The sequence below is a fragment of the Sprattus sprattus genome (assembly GCF_963457725.1).
Source record: "Sprattus sprattus genome assembly, chromosome: 6".
Lineage (NCBI taxonomy): Eukaryota > Metazoa > Chordata > Actinopteri > Clupeiformes > Clupeidae > Sprattus > Sprattus sprattus.
The window spans coordinates 1624149-1637160 of NC_137925.1; the positions used below are offsets into that span (position 1 = coordinate 1624149).

Genomic DNA, 13012 nt, shown 5'->3' on the forward strand with positions numbered 1-13012 from the left:
AACATCTCCTTCTCCAGATGAACATGCTCCCTATAACAGATGATATTGAGCAGTACTTAGCTAGCTGTCTGGCCCTTCTTTTACTTAGTCCACTGATGTTAAGTCCACTGACCACCAGCCTATGCACATGGCCTAGACTGCCAAAGACAAGAACAATGAGGACACATTTATAGCCACAGCTTTCAATGGCAGATGTTAGAGGATGGTATTTCAATTTTTTTGTACAATAGGATTCCTCCATGAACAGGTCAAAGGCACAGGCTACTTCAAAGAGTCTGACTATTTTTTCCTCTTGTGATATGCAAATGATGTCTGGTGTGTTGGGAATTCCTGAAAAGCAGTTTGTGGATGAGTTAAACCAGTGGGACTTGACAGAGGTATGTTTGTATAGTTGTTCCTGAGGGGCACAGGGGATCTGGGCAGCGATGAGGTCCACCAGTCTGTCATGTCTGGCAATATACAGTCCTTTGTAGGAAGGGCAACTGTTCATGATGTGGGCTACTGACTCCAGTTGTTGTGGTGGGTCATGTAGCATGCATAAGGGGGAATGAATAGATGGAAACCAGAGGGAGAGATTGCATTTTGTGGGGAGAACCTGTAGGCGTGCCTTCACACAGAAGATGAGTATCTCATCACTGATGGTGGCGTTATTGAAAATGGCATGTGATGTGGAGTGATCTGCACAGGTGAGTTCGGCACACACACACACACACACACACACACACACACACACACACACACACACACATCAGCTGTTCTCTTGGTTGCCAACTGGTACATGTCTGTGCAACCAGCAGACTTAAAAACAGTTTCTTTGTTATAATGAATGTCAGGAAGCCCTCCCAAATGACAGCTGTACTCTTGAAAACTTTTATCTTGGCTTATATATATATAATATTGTATCTGGCAAGGTAACTCATTAGCTAACATTAACTTAAAAAAATGACATCTACCACCTTGCTATCAGTATTTCAATGTTAGATAAAAGGATAACTTTAATGGTACATGAGTCTTATCCTCCAAAACAAACCACTACTCATTTACCATGGCTCACTGACAACTGAATAAAAAAACGTTAATGAACATTAGATTACTTCTCTGCTTAATGACTCAACTAAGGGAGATGGTTACCTAACGTTCACCAGCAACGCTATGTTAGCTAGGATATCTAGCAAGCTAGGAAAGTTAAAGCATTCCCACCAAATGATCAAAGCATATCAACCAAATACCATCTAACGTGAGCTAACAGGTTTCCGCTACGTTCATGAAATATTAACAGTAAGTACGCGTCCATGAAAACCATGAAAATAGATTTAGCTAGTGAAGCTGAAGTGGGCTACTTTAAACGGTTAGTTACTCTGTCACTCATATGTGTTACACCCAAGCGTTAGCGATTCAAATGTTGGTCTCGAAGCACAACATAATAGAAGACTTAACGTTATCTAGACACCACCTCTACTGAAATATGTAAGATTGATTGATTAATAATGATACTAGATGTATCTTAATACAAGACAAGGAAAATTCATTGGAAAATTCTTTGTACTCACACAGGAAGGTGGCTGCTCTTCTTGTCCGGCCATGATTTCGAAGGTTTTCCCGCAGAAATGAAGAAATGAAGGCCCACTAAAGTAGAGCTAAAGATATATCAGTGAACAACAGCGCCATCTGCTGGATGGTGCTCGTGAATCACGAGATTACGAGTTACGAGTTAGTGGAAAGAATGTCTCAAAATTGCGGAACGATTGTCTCAAAAATACGAACATGTGATTGTTGATCCACAAATGCTGAGACATGCTGAGACACGATTCACAAACATAATTTTCAGTTTCACAAATGTAAAATGATATATTTGCAAATACACATATATTTGTAAAAACCAATACACAAGTTACAAATCGGAAATTTGTATTTGTGGATTGCAAAACACGTGTACAACTCAAGGCATATTTGCAGATTACCCTCTGTGCATTTGCAGTTATTTTTGAGACAAATCTATGCCCATAGTCATGCTATCCATGTATTACCCTCGTCACAGCTCAATACCAAATTGCCATCCGACAAAATGCCAAAATGAGCAAAAGCGCAAAGTGAGTCTACAATCCATATCAAACTTCAGTTTTGGCGTATAAACCTTGCTCTGTCCATACGTTAAAGCCAGTTTGCCATTTCTGCATAACTTCACTTTTGGATAGTAGCTACCTAGCTATCGCTAGTCATTCTCAAGCATCAAGAATGCTAGTAACGCCACCAGTGAAATTTTACAACTATAGTTATACAGCAGGAGACATAAAACCTGAACAACAAATCGAATTGGTTACCTGCACAATGGGTCATGACATATACAATTAATAAGTATGGGCAAATTGGGCATGAATCTGGTCCATTTAGACAAAATACATTCCACATCGAAAATTCCATCAGACCGATGCTAACGTGCTTCATGGTCAAACAAAACAGCAAATCAAATAAATATCACAAGAATGAGATTTATGACAGCTATTATACATTACAGAAGAAAATAGACATTTAATTAGCACGTGTAATACAAAAATGTCACTAATTTTCAAGAGAACCCTTTTGCCCGACCTAATATCAAAAAGGAATTGTATCAACACTCATAATGGTCAGACTCTTCTCTATACGTGACACGTGTGCTCGACAGGTTGTCTGTGTGGCTATGTCAGCTAGGTGAAACATGACAAAATACTGTACTTTAATTATGTATGTACGCAATTTCATTTCCTTACAAACATCACCTTCTGTATAGGTCATACTTTTCGCCCCATAGGCCAAAACGGAATTGCATTTGACCAATGTAAACTTAAATGTATCAGCATCCATTAATGACAGAGCTACAGGAGCTAAATCACAGGTGGCCAGAATCTACAAACATCCTTTCCTAAACTTACTTATCTATTCATATCTACAAATATATATATATTGTAAGCACAATACTTTTAAGACAAAGTTTTCTCCTAGGATAGGATGATGAGGATGGTGTCTGTCCGAAGTCTACTGATTGTGTTCGTTGCCTGATTGATAATCTTCACTCACGGCGCGCTAATAGCAACCACATCAATGAACCGTTGGCGTTGAAATGACTTCCCGAGCATCTGGTTACTTTGCATGTCTGAGACTGGCGTATGCGTGCCAGTATTATTTAAGCAAGAAAGTTACGTTAGTTTGAATATGCTGTGTTTTGTAGCCTTGAAACTTTTACGTTATTCCAGCGAAACTGTATTATTTTTTCTATAAAAACCTAATAATTAAAGTAATTTTACCAACAAAGTTACATAAAGTAAACAACAAGGCAATTCCTTTTCTTAGAGTGTAGTATTACCATCGGGGCCAGCTGATACATTAAACTTTTACCGGATCCCGTAGGAAGGACGGCAAAAACATCTTTTCGATCGACAAATACCTTAATAGCATGTCTCTGTTCCTCTTGCAAAATGAATGCGCTGTCAATAGGCCCATATACATGTGTCAGTGTGATCAGATCAGTTTATCGTATCGTATTTGCGTGTAGGTGTGAACATTTTCAAGGGAATCGGCTCTTGTCGTTACGTGTCTACATGTACAAAATGTGATCCGGTTACCTTGCCTCGGGCATGCGCAAAGACGACGGAGATGTGCTCCCACCTGGTTTGTTTACTAACAACATCAACATGGATCCGTATTGTGCACAGGCAGTGTAGTGGCTTAAAGTTCCCTTCTTTCTATCAGCATATAGTTCTTAATATATCTTTGAATAACCACTCTCAGACGGAAAGAAAATGAGTCTACACGTGATTGTGTTTCATCAACGGTAGAAAACTGTGTTTGCTCCGTCTTTTACTGAACTTATAATTATATGACAGTGGTATTAGTATAGTTGAGACATGGGTACAGTTGATACACCCGCTTGCATGCGCAGCAATCCTGAGATGTGGTTTTTAGTTTGCACATGAATACTACTTACGTCTTCTTTGATCCCAGGAAATTTGAGCACATAACCCATCTCCCTTAAGGAGATATTGGCGAAAGTTTTTGTGCAGTAGTGAGAGTCTCAGTCTACTACACCATACATAACATATCATGTTTGTAGAAACTGATTAAGGTGCAACAAATGCCAATAAGCATATTTAAATTAAATGATTCACATTGCAAGTAAAATGGTGCGGCTGGAGCACATACATGAAGGGACAACGTGACGCATAGTTTGGATGTAGCGACAAACATTTATGTGCTGTAACAAACAGTGTTAACCAGTATGAGAGTAACGTGGGTTTTATTAAAGCATAGCGTGTGTAATGTGTAGCTATTTCATTCCGTTTGTTAACCTTTCCGGCTGTCTGTATTTACTAGCCAGCAGCAGACGTAAAGGAAAGGGAATTAACTAGGGCTGGGCGGTATATCGATATTTGAGGTATATCGATATTTTTTAAAACGAGATATGGAATGAGACGCTATCGTCAACATCGATATAATTTCATTTCCGTTTAAAGTACAGCACATTTGTTCCGAATAACAGCCATTTCGAGCCGCGGCTGCCGCCTCCTACTCTGCTTCTGTCTCCCACTCTGCCTCCGGCTCACACAAACACAGACCCGCCCCCACTCACGTCACTTTTTTAAAATCCCCAACAGCGCGAAAATAATGTTCTGTTACGTTTGAGATTCCTGTCATGTTTTAAGTTACATTTAATTCAATTAAATAACATCACACAACGTGTGACTTTGACTGAAACGTTGCAGATGCGTCTTTCTGTCATGGGCCAAATAAAGACTGGCAGGCATCTCATGCGCGACTGCGCTTTCGCTGGCTACATCGAATCTAAACGACACGTAGGCCCGATTACCTCCAATATCAAATGAACGGACGGTAAAGATCCCTATGTAGTTTTCTTGTTTTCGGAGACTCCTTACTCCTTATTCCCTCTGTGGGATATGAGACGTCATGTTAGAAGTGTTTCCAAGTGTTTCCAACTGAGTAGCCAACAATGGCAAAGCAATGCTTGCAGACTACACTGTGGTTATAGACTGAGCTGCCAACCCTCCCGTTTTTCCCGGGTTTCTCCCGTTTTCTGATCCATCTCCCGCCGCCCTCCCGTTTTGTCTAACTTATAGACCAATTAAGAGTCCTAAATCCCACACAGCAGATTTGAAAGACGGCAGTTGCTCTGCATATTACCTTATCTCTGTCTGGCTAGCATTCGCCATTTTCAATCGCCATCTGTGATCATTTTGTGTTTAGTCCCCCCCCCCTCTCTTCTCCAGCTCTTTTTTCTACCTCTGTGCCCCCAGACCTCCTTTTACCTGATAGGTCATTCATTTAATTTTACATGCGGGCTGTGGTAGGAGTTTTGTTTTATGGGTGCCGTGTGGATTAACTTTGATCATGTCTGATGTACAGAGGTAGTGGTGTACTGACTGTAAGGAACTTAAAAGACATCATCAGAATGTATGAATAAATAGCATATAGTGTATTTTGGTGTGGTATAGAAGGTAATTTTTTGTCAGCACACTATTTACGTGCAGTTTCGGTAGGTCGGGACGATTTATGAATTTGCCTATTTTAATGCAGCTGCCGTCACGTAAGTTAATGGTTATGCTGCGACTCATTGAAAATCTTGGTTACACTCTGCACCGCCCGTTGTCTCAACAGGATTGCGAACTTTGCAACTTGCTGCAGGTGCAGCTGCTTGGTCGGTCTCTTCCTCTCTAACTTGATCAGGAATAGTACGGTTTAAGTAGCATCACTGCTAATGTTAGTTAGTTAGCAAGTAGGCTATCTGTGGCTGACACCTGACTGATAGATACATTGTTGACGCACACTTTGTTGAAAATTGTACATACATGTGATTTAAATAGGCTAAAAGGTTACATAGTGTACACTTACCAGGAACACAGTTCGTCAGCTGACCAGACTACTTGCTATGAAAGATGTGAAGCACAAAAACCGTTGCAAATGACAGTCAATTCACTTTACGCGGGTGTTAATCAAATAATCAACGGAACTTTTTGGAACATTCTGAAGAGCTGTATAATTTGATGAGATACGTTAATGACATCACACAAATATAACAGGCACATCAGCAACTTGCGTGATTCTTTTCATGTAGGTAGACTGATTCATTTAACAAATTTAGGATTGAGAACAAGCACAGCGACGTCACTGAAAAAGAGAGCACAGAATGCCGAGTTGGAGCGTGCCAACGGCAACTATGCAAGCACCTTGCAAAACGAATTCTATGCGTTCCAGCAACAAGTGCTGCGAGTGAGCGCTCCTTCAGTGCAGCAGGGCGCGTTATAGAAGCCAGGCGCTCTCGCCTGAATCCTGACACTGTAGATGCTATTTTATTCCTGCACAGTGCTAAGACAAATTCTAAATAAAACGAAGGTTAGGCATATCAGCAGAGGTATATTTTGGTTACATTAGGATGGCTACGTTTATAGCTTGCGTTTTGGGCGCACCACAATGCCAAGAAGTTTGTCGCGACTGTAATGGCATATTTCATTGTGGGGGTGATTGATGGCTTAAGGCTTACGAGACACGGTGTTTTCCGATGTTTCACTGAGTCCTCTCTGTCTCTATCACACACACACACACACACACACACACACACACACACACATACACACACAAACACACACACACACACACACACACACTAACGGAAGCAAAAAAGGTTTAAATTAAGTGACGATCCCTCAAATGTGGCGTCTCCCTGCAGCGCTGCAAACCTGCAATGAGTCAGCTGTCAGTATTGGAAGAAGCCTTAACGTCTCGTAGATGAAACTGCCTGGGTTATTTTGTTTCGTTAGGCTATTAGTTATATTTTAAAACAGCCAGTCATTGTAGCCTACCACTCGTGGAATAAGGAATTTCAAAGAGATGATGGAGTGATTTGACTCAGAAGTGACATTGGGCATTTGCAGCGCGAGATGTTCAGAACAAGTTAAACTTCTAGCTCAGTAACATCAACAGCTAAGAAAGAAGGTAAGAAAAATAGTCGGAAAACTTTGATTTGCAAGGGAAGCAGGCAGGTGTTGGGGTTGTTACAGTAGGCTATATAGCCTACAATGTGGTGAAATTTCGGAATTGATAGGCTCGAGTCGGCGTTTCCTAATATGCTTTCTTTCATTTTGCAAAAAACAGTAGGCTATATTACTACATTAAAATGGTGTACCAAATTGCGTTTTATTACAAAAAATTGTAGGCCTACTATCAGTCTCCTTTCAAGAACAGGCAAGAACTTTCTAGCCTCTAACTTTCTAGCCTCCTGTCACCGCCTCCCCCATGGCACATCGGCCTTATTTGACACGCCCTTTTCTAAGCTGAACGATCGGTGTAAACCACCTCTCTCGAAAGGCTCAGACATCGGCGGAAAAACGATCAGATCACATCTAGGCCAGTGCTACATGAGGCAATTGTAACCGTATGGCGAGTTTCTATCGGAACAGACGCGATGTGAACGGATCACATTGACACATGTATAAGGGGCTACTGTCTTCTAAAACAGACTTGAATCCAAAAATGTTAGCTTTCCAGCGGCAGCCATGTTTGTTGAATACGAACTCAACCCAAGCGTTGGTGATGTAGTTGATAACGTTACGGTTGATCATTTGTCCATCATCGTATAAAGCCCGCCCTGACAATTTGATTGGTCCGGCAGAATCCAGCCTTCTGATAATTTCTCCCCAACGGAGCTTTTCCAGATGGAACTTCCCAACCTCAAATTGTGTGGGCGGGTTAAATTCGGTCTGGCATCCAGGCTGGCTCACACCTTAAACAGAAACCTAAACACACGGGCACACCAAAAGATCACTGTAACAAAGTCTAGTTACTGGAGAGACAATTATCCACATTGCAATTTTTAGGTGAGTTTTTTTTTTTCTGTTTCCACTATGAATGCACCTGAGCAGATGAAGCCTTTATTGTTTTATATTAGTGGAGACATTTACGCCTTAGTTCCTGCTCGGTCTGAGGTTTCTCGACTTTGAACTGCTGTGTTTAATTATCTCACATGTTTTTGTCTCTTCGTTACACTGCGTTCTTCAGGATGTGCTTATTGGTGCATTCTGCAGTTATAGTTTAGATTAAATTCTGTATTATTGTGGAGGAAGCAGCTGTCTGTGAATCTGATCAATAAAACGTTGAGTGGTGGGACAGAGAAAGAATTTGTGTCATAAAATTACTGTATTTTCTAGTTACCACTTTGAAATAGGAGGATTTGTTTCTTAACGTAGCACATAGCCTATACGCAGTAGCCTACGTCTGTGTGCAGAACGGTAACTCGTGTTTCTAGGTAGGCTACATACAAAGGTGGGAAGTACACAATATTTACTCGGTTTCATGTACTTAAATATTTTTCCAATCAATTGTACTTATTGGATTACATTTACAATTAAATAATGCACTTATACTCCGTTACATTAGGCTTGACACGTGTCGCTACTTCTATATTGAATTATTTGTATTCACACAAGACTGATTAACACAAAACTACCGTTCGTTGAAAGTCTAGCCTGCACATAGCCTATCTAGCCTGCTTGAGATGTAATTGTAACATCTCATCTGAACTGTCATTCCTCAAAGTATAGCATGATTTGTAGCACTCATAAACTCAACAAAGACACGACTCAATTTCGTATATTTAATGAGAATTCTTATGTACGAATCCATTTTATTCATATCACTTCATCTATATTCCAGCCAATACACAGCAATACAGAACGGGATAAAGAACAGATTATCTGTATAGCATGTAAGGTTGTGCCATCATGGATTTCCAGAATAAAACATGAAATGCTGCTTTTACTTAAAATACAGTTGGAAAGGAGGTAGGCTATATGACACACAGCCCTGAAGGGCAGCTGAAATCCAACATCTCCCACATTAACACCAGATAACAAGTTCATCTGAATTGTGTTATTGTTGTATTCTCTGCCACTAGGTGTCAGACTATTCTGATGATGTAGTAATGAATGTAGTTTTGCAGAATAAGTCAAGAAGTGAATTTGCATGTGCATGTGCTGCTGTACGGGTTATGTACAAGTTACAGTACTATTGAGTTATTATTACAAACCTCTTCAGTACTACCAATACATAACAGTTATGTAGTAGAGATTAGACATTTTTAGAGCAAAATACCAGGGAAGCACAGATGCAGATGATTTGAGTGATTTAAAATGACCAAAGAATTTAGATTCTGAGTAAGAGAGTTTGAGATATTTGTGAACCAGCTGATAACAAGTTTCATGATCCCAGTTATTATCAGGCCAGCTGATGGTGGACTCAGTGAAGCCAGAGTGAGCTGAACTGACTTTGGTGCAAAACTCAGACAACAATCAGAAATCTAATCAAACTTTTCAACATTGACTGTCATCTACTCTGTTGACTCCTGCAGGTTTACAGTTTCCCAGAAATGGATCCAGATCTCTCCATCCTCCTCCTCGGAAACTCAGGAGCTGGTAAAAGTGCTTCAGCAAATACCATTTTAGGACGAGACGCATTCGTGTCAAAGTTATCCTTCAAACCAGTGACGAAACTCATCACTGAAGAAACGGGTGAAGTGTTTGGGAAACGGATCAGAGTGATTGACACTCCAGGGATATTAGAAGATGATGCAGAGGATACAATTAAAACCTGCTGTGATGAGCTTCTGCACTCCTCCAGACCTCATCTGTTCCTGGTGGTGGTCAGGATCGGGCGGTTCACACCAGAGGAGCAGAAAGCTGTGGAGGCAGCGATCAGAGTCCTAGGTCCTCAGGGCTTGAAAAAAAGTTACCTGCTTTTCACATGTGGAGACAGCTTGAAAAACCGTACACTGCATGATTTTATCTTTAATGATGGTTTATTTCTAGATGTTGTGAAACATTTTCCAGTTGGATATCACCTCTTCTACAATAAAAGCAAAGATCAGGAACAAGTTAGAACACTGCTGCAGAAGACTGGGTTCCTCCTGCCTTGTCCTCCAGGTATTGTGTTACATAGTTTTAGATTAACATATAGACTTACTTCATGTCCTAATGAATGATTCCATCCAGCTACTGCTCTAAATAACAAGATTTACAGTCTTTAAACTGTGTAGCATCTTATACCTGGCGCACAGTGCAAGCTTTTAGTCTTGTTCCTAACTCTATATCCATACAGTTCACACCAACTCCTCTTGTAAATTAAATTAAAAAAAAAAAAAAAACACTTTCACCTAGTACAAAAATAAAAGTGGTACACAAACACATTTTAACACTTCATGCTGCTTTAGGTATTCCAATCCAAAGTTATAAAAAAAAAAAAATCCACTAATTCCAAAATGACCCACAACCCGGTCAGAAAACTGTGTTGCTCCACTCTGGAGGCCAAAAGGCCATCCTTAAAACTATGCTGTAACATTCAAATATCAAAAGAAATTGGGTAAGTAAGTAAATATATTAATCCCAATCACCTCTGTTATGCCCCGCCCTTTGGCAGCCCAATGGGGCAAACAACAATCCACCACTGATCCAAATGAACTACAACTACACCTCTACAACATCATTCAATAAAATAGATTTTTACCATAAAGACATACCAGCACCCAATACTCTAAATCAAGACTACAAAAGACACAATGTCAAAAGAAAACAGAAACAAATCCCATGGTGAGAGGCAGCAAGACAAGCTGTCCCCAAGCTAGAAGCCTGTTTTCCTGAGGATTTTAACTGCTGTTTATTAATCACCTGGCAATCAAGTGTAGCACAACCTTAGAGGGAGAGGGAAGGTAGTACAGAGAACACAGGACACACATGTGGCCGTAACACCACCCAAATATAAGAAAACATCATAGCAATATGTCCTTCCTTTTCTAGAGAAAGCTCGATGATGGGATGTTTTTCAGACAAAAATTCTTAATGTAGCAGTATTACGTTGTTTGAAATAATATTGAATGTGAACTATTCTGATGATGTAGTAATGAATGTAGTTTTGCAGAATAAGTCAAGAAGTGAATTTGCATGTGCATGTGCTGCTGTACAGGTTATGTACAAGTTACAGTACTATTGAGTTATTATTACAAACCTCTTCAGTACTACCAATACATAACAGTTATGTAGTAGAGATTAGACATTTTTAGAGCAAAATACCAGGGAAGCACAGATGCAGATGATTTGAGTGATTTAAAATGACCAAAGAATTTAGATTCTGAGTAAGAGAGTTTGAGATATTTGTGAACCAGCTGATAACAAGTTTCATGATCCCAGTTATTATCAGGCCAGCTGATGGTGGACTCAGTGAAGCCAGAGTGAGCTGAACTGACTTTGGTGCAAAACTCAGACAACAATCAGAAATCTAATCAAACTTTTCAACATTGACTGTCATCTACTCTGTTGACTCCTGCAGGTTTACAGTTTCCCAGAAATGGATCCAGATCTCTCCATCCTCCTCCTCGGAAACTCAGGAGCTGGTAAAAGTGCTTCAGCAAATACCATTTTAGGACGAGACGCATTCGTGTCAAAGTTATCCTTCAAACCAGTGACGAAACTCATCACTGAAGAAACGGGTGAAGTGTTTGGGAAACGGATCAGAGTGATTGACACTCCAGGGATATTAGAAGATGATGCAGAGGATACAATTAAAACCTGCTGTGATGAGCTTCTGCACTCCTCCAGACCTCATCTGTTCCTGGTGGTGGTCAGGATCGGGCGGTTCACACCAGAGGAGCAGAAAGCTGTGGAGGCAGCGATCAGAGTCCTAGGTCCTCAGGGCTTGAAAAAAAGTTACCTGCTTTTCACATGTGGAGACAGCTTGAAAAACCGTACACTGCATGATTTTATCTTTAATGATGGTTTATTTCTAGATGTTGTGAAACATTTTCCAGTTGGATATCACCTCTTCTACAATAAAAGCAAAGATCAGGAACAAGTTAGAACACTGCTGCAGAAGACTGGGTTCCTCCTGCCTTGTCCTCCAGGTATTGTGTTACATAGTTTTAGATTAACATATAGACTTACTTCATGTCCTAATGAATGATTCCATCCAGCTACTGCTCTAAATAACAAGATTTACAGTCTTTAAACTGTGTAGCATCTTATACCTGGCGCACAGTGCAAGCTTTTAGTCTTGTTCCTAACTCTATATCCATACAGTTCACACCAACTCCTCTTGTAAATTAAATTAAAAAAAAAAAAAAAACACTTTCACCTAGTACAAAAATAAAAGTGGTACACAAACACATTTTAACACTTCATGCTGCTTTAGGTATTCCAATCCAAAGTTATAAAAAAAAAAAAATCCACTAATTCCAAAATGACCCACAACCCGGTCAGAAAACTGTGTTGCTCCACTCTGGAGGCCAAAAGGCCATCCTTAAAACTATGCTGTAACATTCAAATATCAAAAGAAATTGGGTAAGTAAGTAAATATATTAATCCCAATCACCTCTGTTATGCCCCGCCCTTTGGCAGCCCAATGGGGCAAACAACAATCCACCACTGATCCAAATGAACTACAACTACACCTCTACAACATCATTCAATAAAATAGATTTTTACCATAAAGACATACCAGCACCCAATACTCTAAATCAAGACTACAAAAGACACAATGTCAAAAGAAAACAGAAACAAATCCCATGGTGAGAGGCAGCAAGACAAGCTGTCCCCAAGCTAGAAGCCTGTTTTCCTGAGGATTTTAACTGCTGTTTATTAATCACCTGGCAATCAAGTGTAGCACAACCTTAGAGGGAGAGGGAAGGTAGTACAGAGAACACAGGACACACATGTGGCCGTAACACCACCCAAATATAAGAAAACATCATAGCAATATGTCCTTCCTTTTCTAGAGAAAGCTCGATGATGGGATGTTTTTCAGACAAAAATTCTTAATGTAGCAGTATTACGTTGTTTGAAATAATATTGAATGTGAACTATTCTGATGATGTAGTAATGAATGTAGTTTTGCAGAATAAGTCAAGAAGTGAATTTGCATGTGCATGTGCTGCTGTACAGGTTATGTACAAGTTACAGTACTATTGAGTTATTATTACAAA

The 13012-nt window shown here is 40.0% G+C and overlaps 1 protein-coding gene across 3 annotated transcripts in view; it reads left to right on the plus strand.

Moving 5' to 3' along the window:
• Nucleotides 1-6848: 6848 nt before the first annotated feature.
• The window catches only part of LOC308366720 (GTPase IMAP family member 8-like), a 97402-nt gene continuing 91238 nt past the window's right edge, over nt 6849-13012 (plus strand). The window contains exons 1-3 of one of the 3 annotated variants that reach the window (XM_080840455.1): nt 6849-6984; nt 9395-9965; nt 11365-11935. The gene's annotated coding sequence lies outside the window, so the exon portion shown is untranslated. Of the gene's footprint in view, nt 6985-7743; nt 7866-9394; nt 9966-11269; nt 11936-13012 lie in introns of those variants that run through there. The other 2 variants (XM_080840454.1, XM_080840456.1) reach the window with 2 other exon arrangements.